This window comes from Geospiza fortis, unplaced genomic scaffold, assembly GCF_000277835.1.
Source record: "Geospiza fortis unplaced genomic scaffold, GeoFor_1.0 scaffold112, whole genome shotgun sequence".
Classification (NCBI taxonomy): domain Eukaryota; kingdom Metazoa; phylum Chordata; class Aves; order Passeriformes; family Thraupidae; genus Geospiza; species Geospiza fortis.
Window position 1 is genome coordinate 10,588,193 of NW_005054298.1, and position 16,017 is coordinate 10,604,209.

General features: G+C 39.5%; 1 protein-coding gene across 2 annotated transcripts in view; it reads right to left on the reverse strand.

Moving 5' to 3' along the window:
- RALB (RAS like proto-oncogene B) overlaps positions 1-1,187 on the reverse strand; it is a 47,425-nt gene extending 46,238 nt beyond the window's left edge. The window contains exon 1 of one of the 2 annotated variants that reach the window (XM_005415770.2): positions 1,114-1,187. The gene's annotated coding sequence lies outside the window, so the exon portion shown is untranslated. The remainder of the gene's footprint in view (positions 1-1,113) is intronic. The other variant, XM_031056514.1, reaches the window with a different exon arrangement.
- Between the last annotated feature and the right edge of the window lie 14,830 nt (positions 1,188-16,017).

Below are 16,017 nucleotides of genomic sequence, written 5' to 3' on the forward strand. Positions count from 1 at the left end.
GACATATGCAGAGGTTATGTGTTTCCTGTATAATTGCTCACATCACCAAGGACTTTTTTTGAAGACAGTTATTGTTATCTTAAGCATTCACAGAAATTTCACTGCTGCTTTCTGTTGGTTTCATCTAATCCTAGATCGAGGCCTTTATGTAAAATATGGTCATAAGTCTTTTACAACCTTGGAATGAAGTTAGTGCTTGGTATTCTAGGAGGACAACAGGACACGGGAAAATTTAGACGCTCTATCCTTTTAAAAGCTACTTTCTAGGTTAATAAAGAAGTTCTACAAGTTCATTTGGTAGATATAAATGCATGTCATTTATTTACTTTCATTGTAACAGTTTTTACACTGTGATCATATTACCATACTCACACATATATTAAATAGAATAATAAATCATGACCATAAATTTATTATTTAGCACGTCAGAGACATCTAGACAAAACCTTAGGCTCTCCACCCATGGTAGCAGAGCCTTTAGCTCTGCATTTCAGCGCTACAGACCAAGATGGAAAAATGCAGCAGTAACACCACCACAGGTTATAGTTATACTAAAAAGAGTCAATGACTCACTGTGAATGTGTACTTGGCCTGCATGCTTTAGGGATGAGTGAAGATTACTGAAGACAAGTCTTTCTTTTATTCTTCTTTTATTTTGCTTATTACTAGCTAGTACTACTACATTCCTTATACAAAACCAGATTAAGAATAAACAAGAGGTGCTTGTCATCCAGCATTAATACAGTACCATGTGCTTGGGCACAGCTACTTGTACATACATTTTAGCAGCTGTTTTTTTCCTGTCTGCCTGTCCATCCACAGTAAATAGGTATTGTTGCCTGGCATAATACAGGTAGCTTTTCTACACCTAGCCCACACCTTTAATCCAATCGCTGCACCCTGAGAGCCTCCCATGTCACTGCTGTTCCTTTTCTCACTCCAGCTGGGCCAGGGAACTCCCTTCTCCACTTCAGTATCAAATACTGACAGCAAGTTTTGCTTTTACTTTTGTGTCCCAATCCATGCAGAAATGTAAGCACACAGAGCAGTGATTGCTCTCTGATGCAACTTTACAAGCTGGATAAATTGGTTGCTTTCTCAGCTGATACTCACCGTGCTTAAAGGATCCTTTGTCCTAGAGCACCAGTTTCTTAAGGAGTATGACTCGGGCAGGCAGGAGGTGGCAGAAGGAGCTGCACTTCAGTTTTATAGGCCAATCCTCATGATGACTGTAGCTGGACTCCTCCTAGTGCCTCAGAAAGTTACAAGAAAAGGGAAGGGCTCAGGATATGATATCATGCACTCATTCTAAAAACAAGGAAACTGTTGTAGATAATTTAAAAAGTAACAGCTTAAAAATCCTGAATGGCCAATAAGAGAAAATTACTTTTTTAATTCATCTCCTACCTTTTCCAGGGAAACATTTCAATAAATAAAAACTACAAAGTTAGAAAACTATGTTTTCATCCTTAGCAGGACTAGCCTAGGAGACCTATTACAACTGAGCCACCTCAGAGCAATTCTTGCTGCTGCCTCTGTCAGAACGCAAGCTTTGAGCTTGTTGCCAGCTCTGTTGAGGCAAATATACCCAGGCCCAACACAGCTGGGTCTGCAGCCACAGCTGGGTCTCCGTAAGCAACAGGGACCCACGTGTATCCACTCCTTGCCAGTATCCTGACTTGTTCATTGCCTTTCTCAGTAAAATTAAAATCTTCTACAGCATCTAAGTGATTCAGGAATCCAATTAATATTTTCTAAAGCAATGTAAGCAAACAGGATTTTAATTCTTATGAAAAGTCAGTGTGATTTTCTGCAGATTTTCCAGGTTAAGTTTTACTCCTTAGATACTTTTCTAATTGCAAGTCTGCTTCAGAAATTGTTTGCAGGGATATATTACTATAAATGTATTTACCAGGTCATTGTCTACAGCTTTTGAAAAAGAAATTAATAAACATTTGAAGCAAAGCAGATGTTCTAACTCAGCACAGTTGTTCTTTACCTGGATTTAGTTTTTCTGTTTTTACTTCAGTTTAGCTTTTTCTGGTTTTACTTCAGATCCGAAGCAGCATTTGCATGCCTGGAAGCTTCTTTGTCCTTTCCAGCTTTATCAATTCGTCTACCAAGCCACTCATTTTTCTTTCAAGTTGTCAGGATAATTTTGTTTCTATTCTAATCCCATAAAACACACTCATAGGAAAATTTAGCCCAGATTTCAAGCAAGCAACATTTTAATGCTGTGTTAGGAATTGCTACTTTCTCTGTTATGGTGGTCATTGTGCTTGCCTTTCAAATTTCTTCTTTTTGTATTAAAAATTTCCAGTGATTTTTGTTCACGCAACTCATCCCAGATTCAACACTAAGGCCACTCATGAGTGATATTATAGTTTATCATAATTTTCATAAATGTATTGGCTTTTAGTTTAATGGCTGGGATTTGGAGGACCCCAAATTATCATATTAAATCAATTTAGGGAGCAGGCATTCTGTGTTTCAGTATTTGTCAGTACTCTTCTACTGAGCTGTACAACAGGGTGTTGCTCTTGCAGCTCTATTGTTAAAGAAGAAATATTTTGCTGCCAGATTTCTTGTTCTATTTGTACCTTTTGTTAGTGGACTTTCAATTTCAGGAACTTGTTCTATTTAAGAGGATAAGGGAAGAACAATACTTTATAATATATTATTTATTAAACAGATGCTGGTATTATCAATGCTCGTTTATCCGGTGGTGATGCATCTCCCAAATAAACCAGCAGCAGTAGTAAAATAAACCAGAGCACAGAACCATTTTCTTCATAAAGATTCTGGGGACTTTTTAACTACTTGTACTCTGGAATGAAGGATCTGAGGGCAATGACTACTCAAATTGTTATGAGTTGGAAGACTGTGATTTAAGATTGCTAATACACTAATTTTTGTAGAATTTAGGAAGTCCTTCTAAAAAAACTGTGATAGAGTTTATGTGTATATTTTTTGCTCCTCTGCCCTCACCTTGATTTTTACTAGTACTATGAAACCTATAGAGGTGATCACCTGGATCTGAGATTTCCTAAAAGAGCAAACACTTGTCACAGCTCTGGTTTTGATTTGGACATTTCATATATTCACACACTGGACTGCAAACCATACCTTTGAAGTGTTCATAAGACAAGAGAGCGGGAACTGCTGCTTGCCATGAAGGGGGCAGGGGCACCTCTGGTGTGCTCCTACTCCTCCTCCCCAAGGGGGTTAATCTCCAGTGAACATCTGGCTGCAGCACCCAGGTCAGTGCTCAGCCCAAGCTCTGAGGAGGTGGGTACTGCCTGCATCATGCTCCTACTCTGAATCTGCAGCAAATAAAACAGATGGTGCCTTGGAATATTTCAGAGAATATTCTGAAGACAACACACTCAGTTCTAACCAGGCTTTGAGGTCAAAGAGATGAAGTAAGCCTTGGTTAACCACAGACACGTTGGTGTTCATTCTCTTCTTGGTTCTCTGCAGATTTTAGCCTCCCTCTGATTGCATCTTGAGTTACTTCAGTGTAAGCATGAAAAGCAGGATAACTGTGCACAGCTCTGTTTTGTTTTGTTGTATTCCTTTTGCTTCTTGCCAGAAAACCATCTTTTTCTTAGATTCTTGTGTGTTCTCCTTCTTCCTCTTTTTCTTCAAGATTTAATTAGAATTATGAAATAATTTTGATTAAAAGGAATCACTGGAGATAACCTCATCCTTTACCTGCTAAAAACAGAGCTTCAAAGTTAGGTCAGGTTGCTTAGCACTTTGCCTGGTCCAGGTGTGAATATGTCCAAGGGTGGACATTCCAATCTCCCTGGGCATCCTGTTTAAGGGTTTGACCACCCTCAGTCAGTGAAGTCCATATGAAGTGTAACTCATGTTCCTCTCTCATGTACATATAGAAGGCTGGGAGGTTTCCTCATGCTAACATACAGCATCTGGTAGAAAACCTGGATAGGGAAGAAGTTTTGGGCTTGGGAAAGAGGTGGAAGGGATTTATAGCATGGGGAAACGAGGAAAAGCCAAGATTTAACATTTATAGTAGGAGAGACACTGATGAGCAGGAGTAAAAGGAATCATGGCAGTGAGAAAGAAAAGCAAGGACCACTTCACAGGTCAGGCAAGGTTGTGTGTGGGAGGAGAACTTGGATGATGACAAGGCAGGACCATAACTGAAGTGGTCACCACCCCCAGATTTGGGTACCTCTTACAACCCTAAATAAATCTTCAAGAGTGTGTCATAGCTAAAAATATCTTGCCAGTTCTGGCATGAAGTTGATTGCAGGAGCTTCCAGAGCATTTTGCTCTCCTGGCACCCTGTGCAATTCCAGTTGGATAGTACGCTTCACATTCAAAACAGTGCTGATCTTTTGGTCTGCTGCTGTTCTGTTCCAGAGAAAGTTGCCTTTTTAAAGAAAGAACTACAGGTCCTGCAGCATGCAAACATAGGCAACACATAATATTTATACAGGGGCACTCTTTATAGATAACTCCAGTTTCAATCACAGTTAATTCTCTTAAAGACTGCTGGACTAAAAAATGCTTTACAGATATATACATAATATTCTTCATAACAATACCAAGGAGTTGGAGCAGTGATGAGAAATTTTAGTAGTCAGCAATATGAGGTAGAAAGCATTTTCCAATACTGATAAAAAGGAGAACAGAAATTAAAGAAGAATTACTTTCTTTTGCTGATTATTTAATTGTTCAAGAAAACACAGTGTGATTGTTAAAACTGCTCTCAGGTGTATAAAAGCAGTGCTAGCATCAATTACACTTTGCAGTAGCAGAATGCAAAGAAGAATACAGATATGTGAAAAGAGGGAGAAGATCTTTAAGAAGTGTGAGATGAGTTTGTGTTCATAAGAACCGAAGCCTAGGTGATTTAAACATGTTAACTGATGATTCCTCCAAAGACTGTTGTGAAGCAGGGAAGGATTATGCCTTGTTTTGACAGATGGAGAAAAGGCTAAGTTCTTACCAGGAACTTTGCCAGCTCCTTTCAAAGGAGTTTCCAAGGAAGATCTTTCCCTTCTGAAATCTGGAAGCTACAGACATCTCTCAAAGCTTCCCTGTGTTACCATGGGAGAGCAGAGATGGTCATAGGTGTTGAAGGTACTGGCCTGGCCTTTTTGGAACTCTGACTGGATTCAATCCGAACAAAGAACAAGCAGAAACAACCTTTCCAATGTGATGACTCACCCTGCCAGAGGAAGATTAGTCAATGGAAATTTGTGTGTGCCTGTATTAGTCAGTAAATATGTACCCATACCTGCACAGGGCCAGGGGCAAAGCACCAGGGCGGTGGGAGTGGAAGGCTGAGTGGAGCAGTCACAGCTTTTTTGCTGTTGGCACTCCAGCATCAACAGAAGTAAGAACAGAGGAATGCTAGGCTGATTTCCAGCACTGTAACAGAGTTAACGTGTGAGGGATGTCAGGTACTGAGTCTCAGCTCTTCCATTTACCCTTTCTGCTCAAAATCTGTCCAAGGCATACTCCAGTCCTTCCCCAAAACATGCTCTTTTGGCCTCATCTGGGGTCAGTACAGGACTCTTAATTTTTCCTAGATTTTTTCATAAGGAAAATTATTCACTCTAAAACTCAGGTAACTCTAGGTTCATTTTACACTGCCCTATTAATCAGTAAAGTGGTAATGTGGTAAGCAGAGTCTCATAGTGGTAAAGGTAAGTAGAGATTTAAGAAGTTTGCATTTAATAAATATTCGTTAAAAAGCCAGTCTGCTTCTTTTTCTTCGTTCTGGTCATTCACACTCGCATCAGGATAGTTCATATATATAGTCAGGTGTACCTTGGCTTTGCCATTCTTTCCCAGAAGTTTCTGAAACAGAAAGAATTACTTGCCAGCTAAACAAAGTCCAGCTCACATTTTCCTAATACTAGTTTGAATGTTGCCAGCAACATGATATATTCATGTTCACATCCTAAATGTGGCCTTCACTAGAGATCCAAACAGAAACCTTTCACAGCTCTCTTCATAGCATCTTCTCTCTACAATGAACTATTGTTGAGACAACTCTGGGACAAATGGGACCTCAACAACATAACTTTGTGGCCCTTTGTTCACCTAAAAGTTCAGGAGTTTAAAACCTGCAGATTCAATCACATAAATAAAGGCTGCTAATACCCCACTGTAAAGAAATATTTTCATTAATCTTAATGATTATAAAATGATTCTACTGCCATATTCTGCCATATTCTCTCCACTACTCATTAATTGTAGGACATTAATAAAGTTCCTGCTTCCAGTGTATCTTGATGAAACAATAACCAATAAGAACCCCCAGCAACACCAGCCCAAACCACTGAACCCAGTTTCTCTGTTCCAAGCCCCTAATGTGAGCTGAGCAACTTTAAAATAACTGTTCCTATATTGCTTTAATGGCACACACACAGACTGAGAAACCTCCCTGACCCCTAGCAGAGGGTCTTCAGAGGGCCTCCACATGGAACTGGGCTGGGAGAGCCATTTGCTTACTTATTCATGACTTCCTTAGCTTAACTACCAATGCCTACAAGCTTCTAGTTTAGTCTGTTCAGAGGAGAAAGGGAAGAAAAAATCCTCTTGGTTAGCAAAGGATTTTCTTTATCATCACTTCTTACTCTTTTAAAAAAGTTCCCAAGTTACACGTTTTTGCAAAATAACAAGTCATTCGTCTTTTCTCAGTCTACTCTCACTCCCATGGCTTCCAGGTTTTATCAGCATTTCAGGTGAGACAGAATGCCTCCTGTTGCTCTCTGAAGATTATCTGTCTTAATATTTGGCAATGATTTGCTCTCATTTGCAGAGAAGCCTCCCTCTTTATATGCACGCTGCCTTCTTTAGTCATATGCCCCAGCCAAAATACTCCAGCTATGTCTGCATCAATGGAATTTGGGGTTTTTTGTGGGGTTAGGATGGGAACAAGACACATTCAGAGATTACACCCTTGACTACCTGACATTGGTCTCTCAGTTTCAGTTATTGCAAGTTGAGAGGTCAAACACTGCCCTGGTCTGAGCATCATAATAGACTTCATCCAGATTTTTAGTACAGACTAGAAAAAGACAGAATGGCAAACCTAGCACAAATGGGCTCACAATACAAAACCGGTGTATAATTCAATGCAGATATTTTTGCTTCTCTTAAGTGCACCTTATTTCTCGTAATAAAAGCTATTGGGATGACAAGCAGTTACTGGTTAGGATAAGAACAAAAGGGAGAGGAAAACATGACTCAGAGTGGGTTGCTTGTTAAAGAAACTCATTATTTAAATATTAAAATAGGAAATACACCGTAGAGAAAGAGAAAAGTTCCATTTAACTGCTCTACACATTTCTTTCTTGTCATTGAAAGCTATCAGGTATCACCAAGTCTAATTAATCATATCGTGAATTCCCATGCATAAAGTAAATCTGTTCATTTAGGGAATCAAAAAATATATAAGACTGTGTTGTGTGATTTGCTTCTGTTTCTTATCCACATATGCTGTATCTCAGCTTCTCCTAGTGTAAGAGGATGTTCTGTCCTCCTGAAATTAGGTACTGAACACATTTAACCTGTGTAAGTTTCAAAGCCAGCCCACCTTTTCAAAGAAGATAAAAACACAAAAATAAAATTCATCACTGATTATTTGACTCTTAGCTAAAGGAATTACATATATTGAAGCTACATTTCAACTACTGAGACAGTCTTTAGCTTAATTTTCACTGAACCATCTTCTTTGCACAACAACGCACCTTTTGGGGCAGAACATCTTCCTTTGCCATGTTCTGTTGAGCCACTAGATGTCCCTCGTTCCTACGTAAACCTCCATGTGGGAGACAATCCATGAAGAAAAGCAGGACTCAGGTGGAACTCAAGCAGTGCAGAAGCACGTTTGTGTTCACATCATGCATAAGCTTCCTGTAACAGGTACCAGTGGTTTGAATCACACCACTTAGAGTGTGATTCTCTAAGTCACAGAAGTTCCAGATATTGGTGCTCCAAACAGACAACAACAGTAACTGTGTTCAGACAAATTACAAAATCAAGAATCATCAAGGCTGGAAAAGGCCTCCAAGATCACCCAGTGCCTTCAAACAAGTATGGCCATGCCCACTAAACCACATCAAAAAATGTCATGCCTACCTGTTTTTTGAACACTTCCAGGGATGGTGACTCCACTACTTCCCTGAACAAACTGCTTCAACTTAACAACTAATTCGGTGAAGAAATTCCTAATATTCAACCTGAGCCTCCCCTTTTGCACAAAAAAATGCATGCATGGCAAATACAAAAATCAGATGAGACTGAAGAAAGCAGATTAAGATACCATTGAGGGAAATGGACTAGAAACCCAGGCATCACAGAAACCTGCATCATTCCATCCCAAACTACACACTGACAACAGCATTTTTCATATTCATGTTATTATTTTTTTGCCATTCATGAAGTAAAATGGCATAGTCTCTCGTGGCAGTCAGACTAGGTCTTATTTAATGAAACCATACATTTATCTGTAGTCTAGTTGGGGTTTGGAAGGACCATATCACCATGTAGATTTAGATAACTCCAGTCTAGCCAGGGAATGGTCACGTCAGTATCAGACTGTGAATGCTAGGCAATGTAAGCCAGACATGACATAAATAACAGCATTTGACTTACACTGGCAATGATGAAGCAAAGTCAAACACTGCTCTGGAGGAAACAAAATGTTTCACCAAGTAAATAGTGTCAGGAAGCTGCTTGCAACTGCCCACTAGTTGTTCAACTCCCTTTTCCCTTCCTGCACCCTATCTGCCTTTCACAAGTTTCCTGATCCCCATCAGTTAATTTATACCATCAGCACTTTGCAAGACCCTGCCACAGAAAGTGCTGCATCTCCAATTCTGTTTTGGAAACTCTTCCTCTGATTAGGACTCACTTCCTCAGTATTTTAAATTCACAAAGTGGAAGGGAAAGGTCACATCTAAGGAAAAAAAAAAAGAAGAAACCCTTCCTCTGGATTAGTTTTGCTTTTTAAGTAATGTGAGTGATACCAAATTATATCCATATAAGAAACAGGTCTCCAATGTCCTGTTGGCTTTTTTTTGTCAACAAAATGTTCATGACAGAAGGTCACAACATGTCCTTTCCAGGTTGTTTTCAAAACAGGAGTGCTGTCATTTTTCAGTAAGGATACAGATAGAAGGTTCTGCCAAATCACTGTACTTGTTACCTAATTTTAATGCCACTGACTGAATGATACAGATTTTCATTGCTAATTAAATATCAGATCATGGTGCACAATCTCAATGTTATTCATGCTTTTAATGCCTGGTTATTTCAGGGGGAACATAAGCAGCTAAATGCCTTTATGAGTCTTGATCCTATTCTTAAAAGCTGAAAGGAAAAATATGCAGTTCTCAACAATGTATTTGTTTGTCCAAGGCATTGTCAAAGCACAGAGAGCTGGGAATGTAAGAACTTTAACCTACACAATATGCCTTTGGTCTTCTCTACAGGAGGCCTTTGAACTCTTCTTCTGATTCTCCCTCCCAGCTGTTCTCAGATTGACTCCACTGGAGTGAGTGATGGTTGAAAAGATGGTTATATACAACCATTGCTGGCCCTCCAATTGCTGCATCCAGTCTGGAGCTGTTCAGATCAGAGTTAACAACAGTTGCAACCAATACATTGTGTACTGGTGACCAGTTTCCACCAGGCCATCTATCAGCAATACCAGAGAGGGTCAGATCCAGAGCCCAGCGACCATCAGTGTGAAGTATTGTTTAGTTTTCAGTGGGATCTGTATCAGATTGTTATTTCCACTGATGAAAGATAAACTGTTTGGGGGCTAATAAATCTTACAGCTCCATATAATCCCTGGTGTTCATTGCAATGCTTAATAACTCTGCTCTCACCAGTTATCTAACTCAGTCTGAAGCTAAATGGATTTTTTTTCACAGGCCAATACACACATTACACAGAATCTCCTTTCCCCTCCTGCTTACTCATGCTGTTGGCCATCTTTTTAATAGGAAACGGAGAGCTAAGAAATGGAGAGAACAGAATGACCTATTGAACCAATTCTGCTGCACAGCAGAGCTGACAGGAAAACGGCTGCCTCAGCTCAGGGTTCCAGGAATGGAAAAACAGATGTTTCTTAACTGCATTTAACAGATGCTATTCCAGCTTGAAACAACATTTTAAAATGCAGATCTCAAGTGTTTATGTATTTCCAAAGTATTCAAAGAATGGGAAAGTAGAAATTTCTTGCAAAGTCTTCAAGTAGTGCCAAGCATGCCTTTTATTCTTTTTTCCCCCCTCTTTATTTTCCCAAACTAACTTCTCCAGTTTAGCATTCCTGTAGCTGATACATGCACCTAAATATGCATTGGTGCCTACGTGCCTTAGATAACCAGATCAGGTCCATTAACAGTGCCACAAAACTTGCATGTGGCCTTGGGCAAATCCCTTTATTTCCCTGGATCTCAGTCCTCCACTTATGCTACCTAGAGCTTGTAACTTTTCCTTAAGAACATCTCTCTCAACTACCAATACCTGCAATAGCTAATACTTAGAAACAACAAACAAGAACACAGACCTGGGGAATTGCCACAAAATAGATTTTAAAAATTAAATTAACTAGCAGCTATTCAGCGACTGGCAAGGTATATACACCAAAGTGGGTGAGACACAGGTGAATTGGAATTGCAGACTATCCTGTCAACTGGGAATGCTTTAAGTCCCAGCATCAAGTGTAAAGACAGAAGGGCAGAAATGTGAGGAAACAATTGTTTCCAGCCTATTCTCTGAGTATATTCAAGTATATTCTCTGAGTATATTCATATTGCTCTGTTATTCAGCCCTTACAGTAAATTCTTAATTTAGAATTAAAAACCAGGGAGGGAAGGAAAGGCGTGCTGAAACATTCTTACCCTGTGCTGACAGGTTTGCCTCTGAGTACGTTTAGCCCATGGAAGGAACTCTTCTGTCAAGCATCACAGAATTTGTGAGTTATTATTCTCATACTACAAATAGAGATCTGAAGTGACAGCAAAAAATAACCAAAAATATACATTAAAGATCTCAAGCCCATGGAACTGTGCATTTCCCAAGAATAAGCTTTAGCCCATATTTACATAGTTTCCTTCTTCCAGTTATGCCAAGTAAATCACAAGATCTGGCTGTGATAGAACTCTGAGCACTTCCTTCCCTGGCTGAAACCAGAGATATGCTACCAGCCCCAAAATAGAAAATACCTCAGCTTAAATTGGTTACCAGCTCTTGTGATAGTTATGGTGAAAGTGAAGGTAGAGAAGATGACTTTACTGAAGGAGTTCTTGAACTTGTCAGATATTCCTAATGTTTAGAGTACTGTGAAGTCTGGGGCTGGGGAAGGGAAGCTGTTAATGGGAAAGAGTTGTGACCATCAGTACCAACAGAAAAGGAGCAGAAGCACAAATTTAAGGAAGGTATTTCCCTGATGTTCAAATGTACTTGCAGTAATTTCCTGGTGTTCTCCCATACACCCCATTGATACACAACAAGTATAGAACATTAAACTAAATGGGTTATTTTTACTAAAGAGTTATTTGGAATAGGGTTCTATTCCACTAGAGAACTGAAAAAATCACCACTTTCTAACAATGCAGATTTAGTAAAAAATTGATTCCTTTTCAAAAAACCTAAATACTTTCTGAAAAAAATATTGACTTTTACAGAATGATTATTCTATGTGAAAAAATGAGCCATTATTCAAATATTTCAAAATAAAAACATAATATGTGGGATTAGAAATTATTGAAACACTCTCCAAACATTTTAAATACATAGACTGGAAACTTTAAAACAAAGACTTCAGATGTTGACTTTCAGAACTAAGATAACCTCTTCTTTTAAGCCAGCCATAGTAAAAATTTTATGTTTAAATACTGTGGATAATACAGCAGTCTTAAGAGCAAAACCATTGGCTTGTAACAAGGCATTAAAAGTCAGTGATTAGAATTTAGTGTAGATTGTAACAACACAGAAGAACTGATGCTGGGTGCTCTTGGTCTTTCATGGCCAGAGCTTCTACTCTTGCTCCTTGTATTTATGTCTCATAAATTGTTCAAAAACTTTAATAATTGAATTAACAGTCAAAATATCACTTCTCAACATCTGGTTCATATTCTTGTCCCAGCTATGCTGGTGCAACTCTAAATTAAACTAAATGCCTTACATGGAGTACCTCTATGATGGTGTTTGGAAGAAGTGGAAGTCTTTAAAAAATGTCTATGTTTGCAGCCAAATTAAATCACAGGTGTTTACAGCCTCTGTGGCACAAGATTGCCATCCAGTGGTAATTCCCAAACCTGTATTCACTGAAGGCATTCCCAGAGAGTTGACCAGCAGCCAGTGCTGCTTATATCTACCAACCTGTTAGCTGCAAATTCAAACTCCTGAGTAGCTATTGCTAGACTGAGAGGAAAATTTCTGTTCAAAATTCATAACTTATCTCTTAAAAAAAAAAAAATAGCTTTCCATATTGAAATAGTTTAGATGTATGTAGATTTTTGCTTCCTTAACAGCAGGAACATGCTGAAGGGGGAGGCCCCTGACACAGCTATATTCAGAGGTAGTACCACCACCCTCTCAGCTACTTTTCAGCCCCCTCTGCTGGTATGGCATTAGTCAGATCTGAGAGCAACACACCAGTGCTCATTTAAGCATCCTTGTACAGAGCTTCATCACCTGCTCTGGAGTGCCCTGTGCAGGGGATGGAGCTGAGACTGTGAGTGATCAAGCTTTGAGGCTGGTTTCATGTGAATACTTACCCAGACATCAATATGGCTACTGGTACCTCTGATCTGCAAAGAACAGGCCCTGAACTCAGACCTTCTACTTCCTGGATAAATGCTTTACCTGCTCTACTAGATCACAGAAATGTCTTTTAGAGGGAACAGGTACAGCTCCAGTTGTCAAGACTCAGTCTGATTGGCATCCTTTAGAGAGGTTTGAGGATTACCTCTAGAACTGAGCCTCTCTGGGGAACTGAATGAAGCAACACAAAGCTTTTAGTTCCTGATTGAGCTAAGATATGAAAGAGTGCCAAGCTGCTCAGCCCTGTTGAACTGGTGCAGATCTAGGCACACAGAGGCTCTATACAGCAGAATATTGCTCCTGTATAAACAGGAAATGTGGTTTGGGAATCTAGGTGTGATGCAAGGTCAGATACAGCTCACTGGGGTTTTTCCACTATCTCTGTTTTAGACTTAGGAGCTCAAATTCTGCTCTAACCACTTATTTTCTGGACTTGGCCTGTAGCCAATAAAATAAATTCTGGTTAAAACCCCATGTATTTCATGCCAGTTGTATTGATCTACCTTATTCTCTGTTTCACCCTCCCCCCATCTGTAATGTTTCCCTTGTACTTAGCTGTATCTCTTGCAATACAGATGTGTAGGAATGATTATGAATGATTCATGGATTTGTTTGGCCTGATTGCCCACAGATTAAATAATTTCATACAATGTTCCCATTAGCATTACAGGCATCTTACTTCTGAACAGGAATTGAGTTATCTGGGGTTGTGGAGGCACCATTGCTGTTAAAAACTTGCAATCCCAATGAGCAGCCCTTTCTGCCAGGTCTCTTTAGGAGATGCAGAAACAGGAAAAACAATACTTTTCTTTCTAGGAAAAATTCCATTTTGATGCATCTTTTGCTGTAACATGTGAAATGAGATGCTGAATGTTCAGGCTGCTCCTAAGAGCAAAACAACAGTAGAGTTTCTCCAACTTCTGAAAGAGATCAGTGGGGTGCACATAAAACTGAGACTTTCACATTTTTATGATCACTTACTTCTACTTCACATTTCACTCTGTTCAAGAATGAAAACTATACACTAAATTAGTACAAATAAACTATTTTACCTAGAATTGGTCTAGCCAAAGTAGTAATATTCAAAATTGTATGAAATATTAACAAGTGTGGAAAAAAAAAATACACAAACATTTTGCACTGAACAATAAAGACTCAAATGCTGAAAATGAGACATTCTCCAGGACTAAAATTAATGTGATTTGACTTATGAATTTTGTGTGGTACAATTGCTTTGAGACACAGAAAGTGAGAGACTGGTAAATCAGCTCTTTGTGTGCTTTGTAGCAATCATCATATCATGGATATGTGGTGGAATAAAACAATGAGTAATTTACGTGTCTTAATTCCACAGCAGTTAAATCAATAAAAAAAAAAGTATCCTCAGACATTTTCAAAGCAGTTTGATTAATTTTCTGTTCATGAAACCCATGCTGCAATCCACAATTAATTTTAAAAAAATCAAGAAAAAAATTGAGAAGAAAAAAAAATCAGAAAAAATAACTCCTCCCTTCAAAAAAAGCAGAACCCAAATGCTTATTATCAGAAACACAGATTATTACTTGGTGTCTATGGGATCAATACAGTTTCCTCACATTTGACCAGTAAAACACAACAAATATTTTGCTTGTCTTTTCTTAGGTATGCTGCTTTCTCCTAGATAAATTTTTACTGCTGGCTCCTGTACACAGGGAAAGGAAATTATCTTCTTGGAATGCAAGTGCTCTGTCAGTGCAAAAGGCTGCAGTGGGCAGTTGCAGCAACAGGATTAATGACTTGTTGGCAAGAGAAGCTTTGAGCAAAGGTGGGATATGGACACAATCACAGTTTACATTTTCTGACACCTTTGCTGGGGCTCTCTACTCAGGAAAAAAAAATTGATTGGGGGGTGTCTAAATTTAGTGAAACCTTCATACTGCTCATATTTGATCAGACTAGAAATGAAAAGACAACTGGCAAAATCTCACCCTTCCAGGGTGCAGACCTCAAAGGAAGAGCCAAAGACAAGTGCAGATCTGCCACCTCCTGTTTCTAGTGTGGACAATACAACGACGGAAATAATTAGCTAATCTTTCATTTAAATAAAGCATTTTGGGGGAAAGGCTAAAAATAAACACTGATTCATTCCTTGTCAGGGAAGTTTCTTCTGTCAATTATCACATTGTTACTGCTGTTTTTAATCTAGTCAGATGGTGAGATTGGCAATCCTTTCTGCAGGGGCTTCTGGGTGTTATTTTGTGGAGAATCTTACTTGAAGGACTGATTACTGCTTTTATGGGAGCCAGTGGGAGTTTGGCCACAGTCCTTCATGCATGTTAATTTGAGGGACTTCCAAATGTTAGCTAATGATCTCAGAGTTCTTTTTATGAAATATGTGTGGGTTTGGTTTGGGGTTTGGGTTTTGTTGTTGGGTTGTTGGTGTTTTTTTTAATCCCTAGGAGAACACAATTAAGGCTGGAGAAAGTGCTGCACTGTAGCTCTGGACTGGCCTCTCAATAACATCTGAGTTCTAGAATAAAAGAATTCAGAAGCACACATCACTACTATAGTCAGATATATTATACATAATATTTTAAAATCAAATGTATTTGCATCATTTATATACTCCACACCATATGCTTTGCATTGCTATGGACTCGGTCTATCTGTCGGCCTTCACTTGCAGCTACCTAAGTCAACTCTTTTTTTAGGAACAATACTAAGGGGAAAGCTTTAGCCTCCGCCTCAAAGCAGGGAAATATGTCAGCATGGAAAATAGATGCACGTGTGGGTGGGGGAGTTTCATTCCTGTTTTCTGAAGCCTTATGTAGCTGTAAACGAGAAACAGGCAAAAAAGCGAGCCGGTGGCAGCCGAACGGAAAGCCAAGGACACAAGTCCAAGCAAGCGCTGGGGCTGCGGCTCACTGAGAAGCGTGCAAAGGGATCTTTGGCTAAACGCTGACTTGAAAAGGCTTGAAAGGGAGCACACCAACAAACACCGCTCTCCGTCCTTCCCCTTCCCACAGCCGCTACCACAGAAAAAAACCCCAAAAGTTATAGACATGTTTGTTTCTGGCTGCGTTCAGGCCAGAAACGAGATTCTGCAATTTCCCCGTGAGTAACAGGGCAGTTAAGGACTACGAGACGTTCCTCCCGCAAGGAACGCAGCCCGCAGCACCCCGCGCATCCTCGGCTCAGCCTCCGGCCGCGCTCCCG